The 20,000-nt window shown below is 41.7% G+C and overlaps 1 protein-coding gene and 1 pseudogene across 2 annotated transcripts in view; both read right to left on the reverse strand.

Moving 5' to 3' along the window:
• The window catches only part of LOC131364894 (4-galactosyl-N-acetylglucosaminide 3-alpha-L-fucosyltransferase 9-like), a 21,462-nt gene extending 1,642 nt beyond the window's left edge, over positions 1-19,820 (reverse strand). Inside the window, exons 1-2 of one of the 2 annotated variants that reach the window (XM_058408346.1) lie at positions 19,802-19,820; positions 2,556-2,636 (exon numbers count right to left, since the gene is read on the reverse strand). The gene's annotated coding sequence lies outside the window, so the exon portion shown is untranslated. Of the gene's footprint in view, positions 1-2,555; positions 2,637-15,456; positions 15,734-19,801 lie in introns of those variants that run through there. The other variant, XM_058408344.1, reaches the window with a different exon arrangement.
• On the reverse strand, positions 6,583-8,182 carry LOC131364895 (4-galactosyl-N-acetylglucosaminide 3-alpha-L-fucosyltransferase 9-like; annotated as a pseudogene).
• Positions 19,821-20,000: the final 180 nt, after the last annotated feature.

The following is a 20,000-nucleotide window of genomic DNA, read 5'->3' on the forward strand; positions in this document are numbered from 1 at the left end:
GCATCACAATCCAGTTAAATCTTATTTATATAATCTTTTCAATGTTATGTGTATCATGCTTTGTGACTGCACATTGTGGTGGAATAAACTTTTCCTACATGTCCAAACAGCCGAATTAGTAGGGCTGCTACTTTTTAACCGATATTCGAACATGAGGTGAAAAAATTCATATTTTATAATTCACCCAGACAAATATTAACATTCAGCCTAAGTGCATTAGACTGCTTTGTTGTGTGCCATCTGATCCAGCAGGGGGCATCCTAAAAGTTTTAAAGACCCTCTTGACCATCAGCAAATTAATATAATGATACAAAAATGTATGCTATCAGCTAGCAGAAGAACTGCATTGAGCAGACAATTACGACCCCAAATCATCTAAAAAGTAGCATGTGGGTCGATGGCAACAGTCCAGTTAAAAATAAGGCTGTTTGTCCACTTTGTTAAAAAAAACAAAACAGTTGTCTTAGACCTCCATGACAAATCTTCAGGCTCACTGATAGACAGTGGCGGACCGTCAGGGTCAGTAAGTCCTTCTCTGCTGCCCTAAACAGCAGTGATCTGAATCACTGACCTGCATGTTAATATATTTAATATATTTGTCCATGAATGTGTATTAAATTATTCCCAATAGTCTATTCTCTACATTTCATAGCTTTTCTCTCGGTTGCGCTGCTTCCAGTAGTGTATATTTATGATAAGAGTATTTATCCAATCATATTTCAGACAGTGGATGACATCATGGTTTGCCCGGCCTTAAGGCCTTCAGAATCAGTAGTGCAGGCGTCCGGAGCTTAAAATAAGTGGCAGTGAAACTGATCCATTAACCAATCAGATTTCGAGTTCACTGGGGCCTACGATTACGTCAGCAATTTCCTGTCCTTTGATTGGATAATTGGAGTAGTCAGAGGCAGCGACCCGCACAAACTAAATAAAATATAAGAAATCGATTTGGACGCGGACATCCTTACAAATACATTTTCAAGGCGGACTTTTCAAGAAAATCCTTTCGATTCTTCAAAATAGTTGGTAAGATTTTTCAAGAACCATTTATGCTTTTGGGTTTTCTTTTGCACAAAACAAACAGTTTGCCTTCATTCCAGATCCCCTGTGGGTTTTTGTTTGTTTGTTTGTTTTTGCTGCAGTGAAAGGAAACTTGTGAGACTGAATTGTGTTCATGTGTTTTTTTGCTACATGTAATATAATGTTATTCATGTTCTCTATAAGAGCCTGTGACACAGCGCACTGTTATACAGTGTTTCTATATTCACTGTGTCTCATTTCAGATGCTGCGTCCTCCGGAGATTACAGTTTGCTGCATACGGCATCAAGAATGTCTTTTTTGAGAAAAGTAACCGTAATAAAATGGACCGTTCATTGCCGTGGCGTCATGATGGTATAGAGGTGGATTAATTCAGGAAGGACACCAGTGAAGGCCTAGGTGTGGAATACACGGCCTGACACTGCTGATTGACTGACCACCACAACAAGGTAGCAGAAAGCTGGACCAAGTACACAGCCTCGTATGGCTGTATATTATTCTCTGACATTATACGAGGTGTTAATTAAATACTGATAAGAATGTTTGTGTTGCAGTTGCCTTTTTTTAGCGGGGCGGTGTATTTGAACATTCGAACACAAACTGTATGACATGACATTTTTGATTTTCCAGAAAAAGTCACAGCCCTGAGTCACTATCTGTCTTCCGTCTAAAAACAGGAAGTACATGAATTCATACTTTGTTACTGTTATTATTATTATTTTTAGTTTTGTTAAATATATTTTGTTTTTCATCCTATACTGTCCTCCAGGGATCTGATCGTCCTTGACGCTCTGAACAGGATGAGGATGTATTTATTGATAAAGAAGTTCCTCACGGATAAGGGTTTCTCCAAATGACTTAACTGTTATTTGAGCTTCGAAAATAATAATAAAGAACAAAAATCCAGTTTCAGTATTTTAATAATCTAATGTCAAACCTACTGAGCTGTAAATATATACATCACAGTGCCTGAGTGTTTAGCTAGCTGGTTCACAGACCTTCACCCTGACAGGTTATATTACGAGGGTTTGTTCCTCTAGTCTGTACAGAAATACACACGATAGCTCTGCATGTTGATAATTAGCAATCTTTGGCAGTGAACTGTTTGTATAATATCCAGTAAAATTTCTAGGAAACATTGTTCCGGTCAGATCGTACAGTCCTCCCTGTAAGTTAAGTAAAATATTTGCTTTATATAATTAATTAGTAATGTGAATGTTTATAGCTTATCAGTTTTAACCTTTTAGCAGTTTACCAGAATAACATGACACTTTTTTTCTCACAAGGTACACCTTTGCTTTTCTTAATATCCGTGTTATAAATCATTGTCTTTTAATTACTCACACCGTCCACTTTTATTCCTCTGTCCACGGTCACATCCGTGTCTCAGAGTGATTCTACTTCCTTGTGTTCATTAGAATAATCTATAAAAGCTCCTGATTTTAAAGACACATAAAGAGGTGTCCTGTATTTAGAAGAAGAATGAAAGGAACTGAAAGAGAAGTTTTAAACATACCTTTAACACTGGAGTTTATCTCCTCGCTGACTCTGCGGCCGACAGACAGACTGAACACACTCCTCTTCTGCACTTTCCCATCTGCAAGGTTTAGAAATGGTGTTAACCTTCTTACGCAACCGCTGTCTGTGGCTTTGTACAAGGTAGTAATAAGTGATGTATTCACTCTCCTGACTGTACTTCAGCAAGTGTCCACTGATGGGAATAGGGTTTACATGCTTTGGGGTCAATTTGCAATTAAAAGTACATATGCAAAGATTGTTTTAAATTTGAAAGTACATCCAGACAGCGACATTTACACCCCTGTGCAGTGTTTGTAGTGATGAAAATCAGCTAATGCTTAAAAATCTCTAAAGCACAAGATGTTTTATTAGCGATATAATAATATAGTTTATTCTCTTTTAAAAGAAATTCTGCATCATCATGCTTCACTCTGGATTTTGTTTTGTCTCCAGCTTGTACGTGTTGATCATCTACAAACACGTTTATCTCAGGATTTAGTCTTTATTATAAATTTTGGAGATTGTAGTGACCCTGTGTGTGATGATGTGCTTTCTTTTCATCACATCCTCATTTTTCTGATTTCTTAGCTCTGTAGAAAAAATAAAACAGGTTAGTTGTGTTGCACTGGCAGTTCAGTGACCGATGGTCATTTAGTGATCTGATGAATAAATTAATTGTCAGATTTATGGAGAATATAATCTCTCTTGATAATAGATGGATTAATAAACACCTTTCTGAGCTGCTGTTCAGGACACACACGCTTTCTCTCAACTCTTTTTCATGGTGGAATTTTCTCTACCTTTTACTTTAAAAGTTTTTTTTCTTTTTAATGAACACAATATATTAAACACTTTTACACACATGATCAGTAAAAACTCCTGATGTTGTTTATTTTTGTTTATCTTTTCTGTCCCAGCTCTGATATTATGGAACATCTCGTTCTTTTTCATGAGCTCTGAACCAGGTGAAGGTCCTTTAGTTCAGTGTTATAGACTGTTGCTCTGTCTGTGCTTTTTCTTTTAAAGTTTTATGTCTTTAAGTCTTATACTTTTTATTTATTTTACACTCTTGTTTGATTTCACTGTAGTTTGGATTCGATGCTGCTCAGTTTTTGATTTCTTGTTTTTAAATCAGTGAAATGAGCTGAAGCGTATGCTCTATAATTAAACATAAAGTAGACTGAGGGGTGATATTAGTGTCCATGTGTGACATGAATGCTTCTTTAAGACTTAAGTACACATTTCACTAAAAATGAATAAATTAGGACTTCCTTTCTCGTCTTTTCTTTTCTTTTCTCTGCTTTTTAAACAGAGAAGAAATGAATTTAATATTTAAATTAGTAAAACCTATTAACATCTCAGAGACTTAGCACTTGTGGTTTTTATTTGTTACTGCTGTATTGATCTGAGCATGAAGATCTCGAGAGTCTTTAGGTTCAGGGGATCAGTAATGCTTTGAGATTTTTTATTTCATGTGTGTAGCTTTAGATCATCTGTCCCTGGAGTCGGTGTAGCTGTGAATATTGTGTGTATATCAGTGCGTTTCTTCTCCCTACAGCTTCCCTCTGGCTGCGTTTCCAGTTTGACTGGTTTGGTTCTTAGTGTGTTTTTGCATAAGAGAAGAAGATGCAGGAAGTCAGGAAGTGAAGCGGGGGGTTGTGGGGTTTCTATTGTCAAAGAAACGTTCAGTTTTTATGCAAAAGAATTTCTTTAAGGGAAGATACTTTAACACCTACACCTGAACCCATCTCTCTCTCTCTCTCGTTGTCTCCCCCCCCCTTCCTCCCTCTCCTTCTCTCTTTCTCGTTGTCTCTCTCTCACTGCCTGTCTCTCTCTCTTGTTGTCTCTCTCTTTGTCTCTCCCTCCCCCCCCCTCCATATTAATGAAACCACAATAAGGAAGTGGATAAAGACGCACATTCTCTTAAATTAATAAACCGTATCCGGGTGTTTAAGCTCTTAATGAGATGGAAAACTCTAAAAATCCTGGTGTTTTCAGAGGTCATGTGGACCTTCAGAGGTCATATGGATCTTGTTGCTTCCCTTGAACACACCACTGGTTTGAAGCCTAGCTCCAAACCATCCAGAACCAGTTTCTGGACTGTGTGATTTATGTAATTCAGGACCACATTACAGGTGAGCTGTAAGGTGAGACCACGGACATATCACGTCACTGCTATGTAATGTTCCATTACACTGACCACACTAGCACTGTGATGGGAGGTGCCTCTGGACTGAAGTGTAATAAAGTGCAGGACGTTTACCTGATGCACATTTTCTGCTTTGCTAATGGACACCAATAAAATTTGATAACGGTGTGAGCAGTGACACCAGTCTGATGTTTCTTCTGGATGAAAGGGTAGCTACCAGGAGGCTACTATGTTCATCTCAGACCTGATGGAATTTAAGTGTCTGTGTTGTCAACATCTGTGAAAATCAAGCCATTCTGCTGGAAAGGTTTAAAGCTTGTCATCTCAAGGTGTTGATTCAGATTATTTTGAAGGATAATGGCTTTTGTCGTATGAATTCTGATCACAAATTTCTTCTTGGAGCTATTTTATGAGCTCCTGCCCCATGGTGATGTCCTGAACTTCACAAGTGAGGAACTGACACAGCAGAAGCACCAGAAGCTTTGTGGATTCCATCAGTAAAATCTGTTATCTTCTTCCATCTCTTTGTGTAAAATATAGCAGCTGCTGTTCAACCTTAACGAATGAGTGCATCTCATTTACAGCTGATCGCATGTGATGTTTGTGACACTGTACCAGGCGATGCCACAATACCATCCCATTTTATCCAGGTTTGGGTCCGGCACTGAGTTAACAATTCAGTGGCTGTGTTAGCCCCTTGCCTGGGAATCTAACCCAGGCCACGGCAATGACAGCACGAGATCCTGCCACTGGACCACCAGGAGGCCAGATAGATAGATAAATTAAATAAATAAAATATAAATGAATGAATGAATGAATGAATGAATAAATAAAAAAAATACGGCCACTAGTTTGTTTGTGTTGTGGTTAAATAACCCGGTTTCTGTGCGCTCATGGTTACTCGATTAATTGTTCTGAGATTCAGCTTTATTTTCCTCTCCTGAACTTCCACTAATCAGTCTCCGGCAGTGACCAGTCCCAGTCCAGAGCTTAATCTCTGTTCCTGAAGAAGACCTTCTGGTACAATTCACTCCAGTTCAACTGCTTCACACATTCTCAACACTGACGACACACATGAGAATGAACTCTAAGTTAAAAATAACTATTGTTATTAAAAGCATCTTTCTCATACTTCAGACATGTCCCAGAGGAATGAGACAAAGGAAGGCAAATTACTCAGACATGTAACCCTATACCACAAATACCTGCAAATGGTAGTAAATGGTATTCAAATGGTGAATAATTAAAGAAATAATAGACAGTAACAAAGGAAGAGCAGTAAAAGACAGATCATCCTGTTTCACATGGAGAGTTCTTTGGTGTGTATTATGTCATGCCATGTGTGTCGAGCAGGATTGTTTCAGTAAGCCAAGCAGTAGTGTAGCATGTAGAAGGTGGTACCTGCTGAATGTCTAGACACTACAGAGATTTCTGTGAGGGTGGAGGAAGCTTGAGTTCTGGTTCAGTGAAGTTTTAAACAAGGTTAATAATACATCTCTTTTCTGCTGTGTGACTTTAGACAACACTGGTCCTGCATTTAAGCTTTTCCCAATCTTCTACCATCCCTGCTCGGCCACAGCTGCTGTAAGGGCTGAAGACGTGGACATTGTGGATGTGATGAAATTCCATCTACAATGTACAGGGCTTTCAAATCTTGCAGTCTAGTTTTAGCAAATGCAATACTAAAGCCACCTTCAGCAGCTCCCAGAATAGTGAGGACTATGTAGAGATAAATGGCATCATCTCTTGGAGGAACAGAACTTCCTCACTGGGATGAACTCACAGCTGTAGGATCTGGTTAAAGTTCTCCAGCAGTTAGGATATGTTTTGAAGGCCATATCACCCACCTTAGAAAAATGATCACCAATAGATGCAGTATGGAAGAAGAAAGAAGGTTTTATTTGTCATAAACACATTACAGTACAGCATCAGATCAGCAGTGCTGGGGCTTGAACCCACAACCTTAAACCAGCAACCCAAATCCTTGCCTTTGACCCCAAAATAACTTTTTATTTATTCTTATTTAGCAAAACCCTTAAACACCAGTATATTCAGAGCTCAGCTCAGTCCCCACTCACACAAAGCATGACATGGACATTTCTTTCTCTAGTTTTGAGACAAATCTTATAATGTACATTTTCTCCCCGAATTTTCAAATATTCTTATTTTAGTTTCACCGTCAATTGTTAAAAGAGTGAAATATAAATGGAATGTTTTTCTGTTTTCTATCCAACAGGACATCCACAATAATACACTCAGTGACAGGACAAATACACCTTTCTAAGAATCTACATAATCTTGTAAAATGAAATGAACTAACCCCAGTACCATTTACTGAGACTTTTAAACACCCTGTAGTCCTTGTGTTTTTTTATATAATCACATATAACAAGCGTGTTCTAGACCAAAATATGAACCTTTAGCAGTAAAGGCTTGTCTCCAGGTGAAGTAGCGTTCATAAACCTCCTGGTTCTGGTCCAGAAATTTGAGATGTTCTGCCAGTTCCTGAGGGGATTTGAAGTCATCCACATGAATGAATGAATCTGCCGGAATGAATTCCTCGTAGTTCTCCCTGGGTGGACCGAGAACCACAGGAACTGTGCCAGATATCAGAGGGTTAAACAGCTTTTCTGTGAAGTAGTCTTCGTGGATGGAACTCTCGAATGATAAGTAGAACTTACAGCTGGACAAGGTAGGCACGTAATCCTCATTATTAATGTACCTGTTGAAGTGTCTACCATAACCTTCTATTTTGATGTGTTTGCTCAGTTCATTAAAATATTCAACTCTCCTATAGTGAGGGTTCCAGTTACTGACGATCCAGCACACTAATTTATCCTTTGGTGGTATCTTAAAGGTTTCGTTCTTCACAGATGTTGGTAGAATTCTCCCATAAGGTACCCAGACATCTGAATCTCTTCGATAACTGGCGGTCAAATTGAATAAACCATCAATATCAGTCCATCTTTCTGAATTCTCAGGAGACTCCATGTTCATCCACACCCATTTCTGATGTGGAGGTCGTGGCATGCTCAGCAGGTTTGGTAAATCATCACCAAGATCTCTGTGATGGAACATAACACCATGGGCTTTGCCATATAGGAGTCTATTATCTGTAACTCGACAACCTTCAATATCAAAATATGGACCACAGGCCTTTTCGTCAAATCTAAAACCAAAAGGCCATGTCCAGGCTAGTATGATGGTGTCACGGTCAAGGATTTGTTTGGTGGTCGGTATTTGTTGTTGCGTGTAGTTAAAATGCTGATGGAGGTTACATTTCTGTTAAAGATCTTGTTGAAGACACTGAAGCATTTATCAATGCAGACTTCATACGTGGATTCTGCAACCTCAGAACATGATGAAATGCTTAAAGGGGGCTTGAAGTAAGAGTAGAACACCAACCCTAAACAAAAAAGCAGGAAGAGAGGCAGCAGGAGACGTGGACAAGATCCTAATGAAGGTTTTGCTGCCATCTTTTACCTTTTGGAGAAGAGAGAAATAAAACACATGAACTTCTGTTAATGCCTGAAGATTAAGGGACAGCAGGAGAGCCTGAAACTGTCCTACTGAAGGTGGTGTTGTCATCCTCTACCCTCCAGAGAAGACAGAACTAAAGCAAAGGGTTGCCAGTGCCACCTGAGGAATCCACTCATTAAAGATTATCTAGCAACTGCATTCGAAGGCTGAGGGCTAGAAGCATGCGTAGAAGTGCAGCGCAAAACTTAGACAGAAAAATGATTTGAAAGCAAAATGTGTTTACAACAGATCTAACATTAACCATCAGATTTTTAGGGCTGCAGCGAATCAAAAGAAGTGGAACAAATGTTTAACCACAAATTTACATTTACAGCATTTGGCAGAAGCCCTTATCCACAGCGACTTCCAATTTCATCTCATTTTATACAACTGAGCAATTAAGGGTTAAAGGTCTTGCTCAGGTGTTCAGCAGTTCCCAGGATTCAAACTCACAACCTTCCCATCATTAGTCCAACACCTTAACCGCTGAGCTACCACCTCCCCATGACCTGAAGACTCTGCGGCATTAAGTAACCTTATATTGTTAGAATTTGTTAGATGTGAGGAAACGTGCTGTGAGTAAGCAACTGCAAAATAAATAAAGAAACTAAAAGCGACTGCAAATTAGAAAATCATCCCACAGGAAAAGACATACTAAATAAATTTCCCCCTTTTTTTTTCTTTGAACAAGATCCAGATATATTCTTCTATTATACATTGTCATCAATAAAAAATATCTATATAAGAATGACTGAATAAAAAACTGTTTACACATTAAAGGTTGTCCAGGTTTGAGGATAAACAGTGCACTTGGCAACACACATGCTACTGTTTTCCAATTAGGAAACAACTTACTACTTTTTTGCTACACGATCCTCCTCCGAGGTCATTAGTAGGAGAAACAATCTGCAGCTCTTCACTCTCTCGCTGCTTCACTGAGACGTCTGTGTGTTCAGAATGTGGTTTAATTTCAGCACAAGTGTAAACAGTTGAATAGGTCTGATCTACAGAGCGACTCAGCCTTCGTTTCTTCATCTAGTTAAAGTATGGCTTGATGATTGACAAGTACGTGAGCCGGTTTTATGTTCACAAACATTATTTATTCTAATCATACGATAAACAATAATAAAAGTGCAAGTTGTGCTGGTTATCACCGTTAAGATATTTACGAGCTTTATAAACTGCCTATAAAGTTTTGTAGTTTTTGTAGTTTACATTGCTGGAAAAATAACAAATAAATAAACTTAAATAAATCATAATTAATATGAAGCAGGCTGGTGATGGTCCTGCCCAGAAAGGTACCTAGCTTTACTAGAAAATAAGATCACAGTCCATTTACCTTAAATAACTTTAAAAGTCATAATATCCACATTTACAGGTGTAAGATTCTGCACCGCTGCAGGAGTTTAATTCCCTTTTTCCAGAGAGTGTGTGAGTAATGAGTCGTCAGACGCCAGGGTGTTAGAATGCATTTGCAGATTTTATTATAAGAACAGCAGGCAAAGTCATAGTCAGGGAAACGAGGCAAAAAGGGTCAAAACCAGAAAACACTGAGAACAAAACCGAAACTCAATCCGAAACTTGTAGTCAAAAATGGAACAGGCTAAGGGTCATACACTAGGCAAACTAAACAGAGACTAAATCAAGGCTTGGCAAGTAACTAATCAGAAACAATGCTTCGCATAGGAGCTGAGATAGCACACTGCTTAAATACACAAATAAACCGGAAGTAGGCAGATACAGTCAATATTCGGGCGATGGCTCCCTCTGGTGTTCTGGCTCTGAGTGCCTTGCGACAGAAGACAGCTGTTTGGGAAGCAGTGAGGCCAGCTGTTTGGGACTCGTGATAGGGCTTGAGCAGAGAAACATGAAAAGTGGGTGATATGCGATAAGATGCGAGCAGCTCCAGGCGGTACGAGACAGGATTAATCTGACGGACAATTTTGAAAGGGCCAATGAATTTGGGGCTGAGTTTACGGCAGGGCAGCTTAAGTTTCAGGTTGCGTGTGGAAAGCCATACCTTTTGACCCACCTGATAGGCTGGGTGAGGGCGCCGCCGGTGATTGGCCTGAATTTCCTGTCTACGTATCGCTCTTTGAAGGCGGACATGGGCTCCTTCCCAGACCTCTTGGCTTCTCCTAGACCACTCATCCACCGCGGGGACGTCGGAGGGTTCTCCGGACCACGGGAACAACGGTGGCTGATAGCCAAGTACACATTGGAACAGAGTCAAACCTGTTGAGTAGTGGATTAAGGAGTTCTGTGCGTATTCGGCCCACGGGAGAAACTCACTCCATCGGTGCTGTTCCCTGCTGCAATACACCCTCAGGAACCTCCCCAGCTCTTGCTTAAGACGCTCAGTTTGGCCATTGGATTGGGGATGATACCCCGAGCTAAGACTGACTTTAATCCCCAACTGTTTACAAAACCCCAACCACACTCTGGAGGTAAACTGTGTGCCCCGATCCGACACAATGTCCTCAGGGAGGCCAAAATTCTGGAACACATTTTGAAAGATGGCTTGGGCGGTTTCCATGGATGTGGGTAAGCCTTTCATGGGGACTAATTTACAGGCCTTAGTCAATAACGACCATAATTGTCGTGAAGCCCTGAGATTCGGGAAGGTCTGTGAGAAAGTCTATGGAAATGTGTGACCAGGGACGGTGTGGGATGGGTAGTGGTTCTAACAAGCCTTCAGGCAGGTGGCGGCCTGTCTGAGATTGGGCACAGACTGAGCACGAACGGACAAACTTCTCCACATCTTGGCTTAGAGAGGGCCACCAGAAAGTCTGGCGCAGTAACTGGGTAGTTCGATGTATGCCTGGGTGGCCTGTACTGGGGCTTTCGTGGGTCCACCTAATCACTCTCAGACGAAGCGCAGTGGGCATGTACCACTTGGAGGGTGGACAATTTGGGGGTGGTGCTTCTGAGGCGTAGGCTTGTTCAATCTCACCCATGATATCCCAATGTATGGGGGCTACCAGGACAGAGGGTGGAAGGATGGTGTCTGGGTGTGAAGATGGCTCGATGACCTCATGAATTCTGGAGAGCATCAGCTTTCCCGTTCTTGGATCCGGGACGATAGGTGATGGAGAACTTGAAACGTGAGAAGAACAAGGCCCACCTGGCTTGGCGTGGGTTAAGGCGTTTAGCTTCATGGAGATATGCAAGGTTACGGTGATCAGTTAGAATCAAAAACGGGTGATTGGCCCCCTCCAACCAATGTCTCCACTCCTCCAGCGCGGCCTTCATAGCGAGAAGTTCCTTGTTACCCACATCATAGTTCAATTCTGCCAGTGTTAGCTTACGAGAAAAGAAGGCACATGGGTGTAGCTTACCAGACTCTGGCTGGCGTTAAGAGAGCACCGCACCTACACCGCTGTTCGAGGCGTCCACCTCCACTGTGAATGGTAAATCCGGTCGTGGGTGACAGAGTATGGGGGCAGAAGAGAAGCTTTGCTTGAGTTTATGGAAGGCTGTTCTGGCTTGGTCTGTCCATCTTAGTTTTTGTGGTCTAACTTTTAATAACGAGGTCAATGGGCTGGCTATGGCACTATAGTTCCGAATGAAGCGGCGATAAAAGTTTGCAAATCCCAGGAATCGTTGTAGACCCTTAATATTAGTGGGCTCAGGCCAGGACGTGATAGCTGATACTTTGGACTGGTCCATTTCCACTCCTTTCTGTAAGATCACGTACCCCAGAAATGTAATGGAGGGGCAGTGGAACTCGCACTTCTCCAACTTCACGAAGAGGTTGTGGGCTGCAAGGCGGTGGAGCACAGCTCGAACATGGGAAACGTTGTTCAAAATCAGCCGAATAAATCAGTATGTCGTCGATATAAGCAATAACATGACTGTGGAGCATATCTCTGAACACTTCATTTATCATAGACTGAAATACTGCGGGGGCATTGGTGAGTCCATAGGGCATGACTAAATATTCAGTGTCCATGCGTGGTGTGAAATGCAGTCTTCCACTCATCTCCCTCCTTTATCCTGATCAGGTTATAGGCACTGCGCAGATCAAGTTTAGAGAACACCTTAGCTCCTTGTAGTTGTTCGAGAGCGGCTGGGACTAATGGGAGAGGATAGGGGTATGGCACCGTGATAGAGTTCAAGCCACGATAGTCTATGCATGGCCGGCGCCCTCCATCCTTTTTTTCCACAAAGAAGAAACCCGTCGCAGCCGGAGATGTAGAGGGCCGGATATATCCTGCAGCGAGGGCCTCTTCAATGTATTCCTCCATGGCCTTTTTTTCCGGGATAGAGAGAGGGTAAACTCGATTCTTAGGTGGCACGGTATTGGGAAGGAGTTCTATGGCACAATCCCATGGTCTGTGCGGTGGCAGCCTTGTTGCTTTCTCTTTACTGAAAACCTCCCGTAGGTCATAGTATTCCTGAGGGAGTGAAATCAGACTGGATGATCCTGGGCTTTCTATGGACATAGAAAGGCATGGATGAGGAGTGTGGTCTTGAAAACAGTTCTTTATACAGAAAGGGGCCCACCTTAGGATGTCACCGTCCTTCCAGGAAATGTCCGGGTCATGAAGCTGCAGCCAGGGGAGGCCCAGCACTATGGGGTTGGATGGGGAAGAGATGACAAAGAACGACAGTCGTTCACGATGGAATAATCCGATTTGGAAGTCAATAGGTGGTGTTTGATGAGAAATGAGGCCCCCCCTGATGGGCTGATCATTAATGGCGGTCACTCTTAGAGGAGGTGTGCATGGGACAGTGGGAAGGTGGAGCTCTTGCACCAGGTTACAGTCAATGAGGTTGACCGCCGAGCCAGAGTCAATTAATGCTGTGACAAAGAAGTGAGAATTAGCATGGAGCAGGAAAGCCAGAAACTTTGGACAATCGTTTAATAGTCTCTACCTGTGACATGGATGGTTTCTCGGGACATAGGAACACTCTGTGGCCTGGTTTCCCGCAGTAGAAGCAGAGGTTGAGCTTAATGCGTTGTTCACGCTCTTCCTTTGTAACACGAGCCCTTCCCAGCTGCATGGGTTCTGAAAGATCCTCTTTGTAATGATGAACTTCCATCATACGACGGGGCATGGAATGCGAGGTGGAGGCTGGAGGTCTGTGTTGGCGGCGCAGGTTATCTAGCCGGATGGCGGTGGAAATATATTGCGACAGCGTCACGTTGGTATCGCGGCATGCCATTTCAGCTTTTAATTCTGGGTTGAGCCCCTCGCGAAACACCGCCATGAGAGCTATCGCATTCCATCCGGATTGAGCTGCCAACGTGCAGAATTTTATGGTGAAATCCGCAGCTGTGTCCACCCCCTGGCGCAACTCAAGCAGTTGTACAGAAACGTCCTTGCCTCTGGCCGGGTATTCCAACACCTCTTTGATCAGGTTAGCGAAATAATCAGCAGACAATTTGACTTGAGGGTCTGAATCCCAAACCTCTGCTGCCCAATCTAGCGCTTTGCCGGTTTGCAGTGATAATATGAAAGCGCACCTGGTTCTCTCGTTGCCGTACGTTTCCGGTTGCTGCGCAAAGTAGTTATCACACTGACGAAGAAAACCCCGGCAGCGATCAGCGGATCCTTCGAACTTCTCCGGCAGAGCAAAACGAGGATATTCACTGCGTGGGGTGAGTGCTGGTGCTGCAGCAGCTGCTTGGTCCTGTGGCTGTTGTTGGAGTTGTTGGTTTGCGGCTTTCAGTGAATCCACCTCCGCCTGATATGCACGGATGAGGACTCGCTGTCGCCATAACGCCGCTTGCATATCTGCTGGACTCATTTCAGGCGAAGCATCCTGTAATGACTCGTCGGACACCAGGGTGTTACAATCCATTTGCAGATTTTATTATAAGAACAGCAGGCAAAATCATAGTCAAGGAAACGAGGCAAAAAGGGTCAAAACCAGAAAACACTGAGAACAAAACCGAAACTCAATCCGAAACTCGTAGTCAAAAATGGAACAGGCTAAGGGTCATACACTAGGCAAACTAAACAGACTAAATCAAGGCTTGGCAAGTAACTAATCAGAAACAATGCTTCGCATAGGAGCTGAGATAGCACACTGCTTAAATACACAAATAAACCGGAAGTAGGCAGATACAGTCAATATTCGGGCGATGGCTCCCTCTGGTGTTCTGGTGCCTTGTGACAGTGTGTGAGTAAAGATGTTTTGTTTGACTGAACGGACAAGACTCGGGGGGGGGAAAAAGGCAAAAGAAATGTCACCGCTGTGTCACAACACAGAAATCCTCCACACCGTTTGGGTAAAAGACGAGAAAGGAAAGATGAGTGTTAGTGCACCGACACACAAATCCCCAGTGTTCCACTCACCTTCAGTGTTTACAATAAATCCAGGAGGAAACAAGTGAACCTGGAAGAGTTATGTCAAGAGTTAAAGTGATTTCGCCTTGTCTCTCTCTCTCTCTGTCTCCAAATTATAAATAAAGGTTGTTGTTTTTTACAGTATAGTTTTGTCTATTTTCATTTACATTTCTATTTATTTTTATTTTTTTGTTTAATGTGTAATGTGTATCTGCCTAGAGACTGTGGCAAGTCTGCTTCTTATAAAAAAAACAACAAAAAAAAATCTAAATAAATAAATCACTTGTTAAAAAGATGTTTATTTCTCAGAACAGTGAAGTTTCTTGGTAAACAGATCTGAAAACACAATAACCCGAAAACGATGACCTACTGAGTTTCACACACATGAACCACGAAATCTGTCTTGGTGTTCTATTAACTACAATTAAAATATCTGAATCTTTGTTTAATTTTAAACATAAACGTTAAATTGAAAATGAATAAATGAAATGTATGACTTTCTCCTGAAGAAATGAAGCTTATGAACATATTTCACACTGAACTGTCCTTTTACAGTAGATACAGAGGAGTTACAGCACTGTAGGTTGTGTTTGTGTTAATAATAATAATAATAATAATAATAATAATAATAATAAATAACACGCCAATACAAAGAAACGCGAAATGTTATGCCTCTAATCGTCCACAAGGCGTCAATATAACATCATAAATAATATTTTTCTTGCGCTTATGTGTCTTTGTGTTATATAATGGACGTTACTGATTCTTTCCTTTTATTTCGTTAAGCTCTAAACAATTAATATAACAAACGTTTTGGATCATTTGAATAAACCAATTATCTTTAAACCTCGGAGAACTGAAGTGAGTCGTGGAACGATATTTATTTACTATATAAACTAACAGCTTCAAGTGTAAAGTATGAAATTAATACTTACTTTATTTTGCGGGAAAACCCGACTCCAGTCCAGACAGTGTTAGACCCTACACTGCCCCTGAAGCGCTTTAATGCAGGACCTCTACCTGATTATTACCTCATATTAATACAGAACAACTCCCTGTTTTCTTGACCGCTCAGCTAAAAAGAAACTACAATGTCGTTTGTCGAATTAAACATCGATTACTCCAATTTAGAGCAATAAAGCTTTGACGCAGCGTTTCTGTAACTAGGCTTCCAGTAAAACACCGGCAGCTGCTGGCACACCTTTACCTGGCCACTACTGTGCATGTGCGAGAGCATAACTAAAAACACCTCAACTCTTTCAGCTTGTCGTAAAGGCAAAAGACATGCACAGTTTGTTTATAATGAGACAACAAAAATATTATATTGCTTTAATTCTCATGAGTGTTTTCACCAAAACATACAATAGGACTAATTATGAATTATTAATTATTAATGTTCCCCTATAGATTACATTAACACCTCTAGTGCTGGTCGGACAGAGCTGCTGGTTCGTAAGATTAGAATGGTGGCTAAATAACAAAATCGTTTACTAAATACCAGGAATTTTGTAAACTTTAATGAAAAAATGATCAATTGTCTCCATGCGTTAGTCTCCATGAAACATACAATTCCAGTGACTTTCAGACTTACAATAACAACAACAACCAAACTGGATTCAGGATCCTGCAGCTGATATGAACAACTTCTACTGGAGATGTAAAGACTGGTGTTTATAAACACTTGGCTGTTACAGAAAATAGGAAGAAATCATGTGGAGCGAGTCAGTAGATATAAAATAAAGGATAAACAAAAAGTACAAAAGTGCGAGGTGTTGAAAAGGAAATCGAGTGCTCCTGAGTCTGTACTGTTGATTCCAGCAGAATTGCCAGGGGGTTGTGTAAATATCAGAGTAAACAATTATAAGCCCTAAATTATCCCATAATATGAAAGTTTTTTTCCCCATCATAACAAGGCGTCCATGTTAGACTTCCCAGTGTGAAGTTTTACCGTAATGCTGCTCAGTGTCTGCAGTCGACATGCAGCATTCATTTAGCTGGGCTAATCTCAGATCATGCTACAGGAAAGCTGACCGTCTGGGGTTCTAATGTTGGTGGCAGCCATACCTACCTCCCACAGGGTTCCTCACCATATACTTCCTGTTGTAGTGAACATTCTACCTGGTTCAGTCTGCTGATTGAAGTCCATAGTCCTGATCTTTATCACTGATGACTTGACATTAGCGATTACATAAAATGACATGGGCATGTAGATTTCACAACAGTGCAAACAATGCAATACAATATACCTCGTTTATACCTCTCACCCCACCTCGGCTGCTTGGATCGTATCTCTTTTCAAACATACAGACGACTATGAAAACATGCCAAACCAGCTCTGAATCAGGTATGAACATGAGAGAGATCACATCTCAGAACCTCAGGACTGTTTCAAGCAAAACAGTCTGAGGCACGTTCAGATAGGCTGCTAAATTTAACTACTGACTCCTGAGCATCTGGATCCTGACTGGGAGGCAACTTCAGTCCCACTACAGTCCACTGCTGTGTGTGTTGTAGACACAACTGTGGTGAATATTACAGCTTAAACCACGTGATCATGTGGTGGGCCTCATCAGTGATGAATCAGCGTAGAGGGAGGAAGTGGATCAGCTCGCAGGCTGGTGAACAGACAATGATCTTTTAACGTCGATAAAAATGATTCCTGACTTCAGAAGGATCCATGGTGAAGACCTGAATCCAACAAAGTATCATCAAACAGCTCGTAGTACACGACTACCTGACGTGTTCACACATTATTGATCCCTTCTTCATCACATCTACGCATCTAGAATTTGCAGCAGATCCTCACATAGCAGACCCCACACTGCTGTTCTACACACTGGACACTGTACAATACACACAGACTCATATCACACAAACACCGGTTCAAATCAACCCTTTATCTGAAAATGATTCAGAAACATGGCTGTGGAGCCACAGTGGGATTCAGTGACTGACGCCAAATCCAGAATATATCATTAGCTGCTAGAAGAGAGATCTGAGACCTACTTAACAGATATGAACCTCTGTGACGTCTTCTTATTTAAAATAATGTCAACAAGAAGACTTTAAACATCCTGTTGTACTTCTGGAGAAGGGCAGGTGAAACCTCGGTATAGAAATGTGCAGAATGAGCTCCGAGACGCTTACTAGATACACTATATTGCCAAAAGTATTCGCTCACCTGCCTTGACTCGCGTATGAACTTAAGTGACATCCCATTCCTAATCCATAGGGTTCAATATGACGTCGGTCCACCCTTTGCAGCTATAACAGCTTCAACTCTTCTGGGAAGGCTGTCCACAAGGTTTAGGAGTGTGTTTATGGGAATTTTTGACCATTCTTCCAGAAGCGCATTTGTGAGGTCACACACTGATGTTGGACGAGAAGGCCTGGCTCTCAGTCTCCGCTTTAATTCATCCCAAAGGTGTTCTATCGGGTTGAGGTCAGGACTCTGTGCAGGCCAGTCAAGTTCATCCACACCAGACTCTGTCATCCATGTCTTTATGGACCTTGCTTTGTGCACTGGTGCACAGTCATGTTGGAAGAGGAAGGGGCCAGCTCCAAACTGTTCTCACAAAGTTGGGAGCATGGAATTGTCCAAAATGTCTTGGTATGCTGAAGCAATCAGAGTTCCTTTCATTGGAACTAAGGGGCCAAGCCCAGCTCCTGAAAAACAACCCCACACCATAATCCCCCCTCCACCAAACTTTACACTTGGCACAATGCAGTCAGACAAGTACCGTTCTCCTGGCAACCGCCAAACCCAGACTCGTCCATCAGATTGCCAGATGGAGAAGCGCGATTCGTCACTCCAGAGAACGCGTCTCCACTGCTCTAGAGTCCAGTGGCGGCATCCGACGCTTTGCATTGCACTTGGTGATGTATGGCTTGGATGCAGCTGCTCCGCCATGGAAACCCATTCCATGAAGCTCTCTGCGCACTGTTCTTGAGCTAATCTGAAGGCCACATGAAGTTTGGAGGTCTGTAGCGATTGACTCTGCAGAAAGTTGGCGACCTTTTTGCACTATGCGCCTCAGCATCCGCTGACCCCGCTCCGTCAGTTTACGTGGCCTACCACTTCGTGGCTGAGTTGCTGTCGTTCCCAAACACTTCCACGTTCTTATAATACAGCTGACAGTGGAATATTTAGGAGAGAGGAAATTTCACGACTGGATTTGTTGCACAGGTGGCATCCTATCACAGTTCCACGCTGGAATTCACTGAGCTCCTGAGAGCGACCCATTCTTTCACAAATGTTTGTAAAAACAGTCTGCATGCCTAGGTGCTTGATTTTATACACCCGTGGCCATGGAAGTGATTGGAACACCTGATTCTGATTATTTGGATGGGTGAGCGAATACTTTTGGCAATATAGTGTATATCTGAGTTTCATAATGTGTTTTTCATCAGACTGCTATCATGTTCCATGGCCATGACTCAGCCTTAGAGGGACAATATGGTGGAAAAGAAAGCTTTTGTGATGTTAGAAACCGAGAACTCTGTCTGTCTTTATTGTTGATTGTCTTTAATAAATACGTTTCTATGACTGTTGTGGGACTTTGTGCTCAGACTCTTCTGCATGTTGGCTGTATAACGCGTCCTAACCTGCACTCAGCAGTGTGTCTGTGGTTAAACTGAGAAATGAGTCTGTCTTTTCTACCACACAGTGAAATAACACAACTTCACATTAAGTCACACAATCCTACTTATCTGCATATATAATTATTATTAAAACAAAGTGTGTACTTTACAGATCCATAAGGATTCATAAAGATACAGAAAACAACAACTGAGTAATTCAGTGTAAAAGGAGAGGGTCTTGAACTTCACCTGATTCATAAACATGTGAAGTTTAGTGTTTTACAGACATTTTGATCTCTTTGTTGTCTCTTGATTGTGGACAAGCAGCATCTGAATTTTATATTTTAAAGTTTAATTCAATTCAGTTCTACTTAGGTCTTTCACTCGAGTAGTACTGATACTTCACTATGTTTACTCTTGTTTAAAGACATTTATCTGTAAAATGTTAATAACAGACACTGTAACAGTGAGCTTTACACAAATCACCAGTTTTGTTTTCTCTTTTTCTTCCCCCATTGGTCATATTTGTTGTATGAAGCTACGGTCACTGAACACCACAGTATCTGATGTCTGTCCGAATTCCCCATGAGTATATTATGAGTTATACCAGTATATTTGGATTTATAACATTGCACTATGAGTGAAAGCAGTCAGTTATTCATTTAACACAAAAACTCCTTGTAAATATTAAAAACTCACCAATTTTTGCACATCAGATCCTCTAAAGGTGTCCACCGAAGCTCCTGCTGAAGTAAAGAGTGAACACAACCCTGGAAAAAAAAACCCTCACCTGCCTGTAGCTTTAGTAATCCTGAAGATCTTGATTAGCTTGTTCAGGTGTGTTTGATTAGGGTTGGAGCTGAAATCTGCAGGACTGCGGCTCTCTAGGACTGAACCT

This window comes from Hemibagrus wyckioides, linkage group LG14 (assembly GCF_019097595.1).
Source record: "Hemibagrus wyckioides isolate EC202008001 linkage group LG14, SWU_Hwy_1.0, whole genome shotgun sequence".
NCBI classification, from domain to species: Eukaryota; Metazoa; Chordata; class Actinopteri; order Siluriformes; family Bagridae; genus Hemibagrus; species Hemibagrus wyckioides.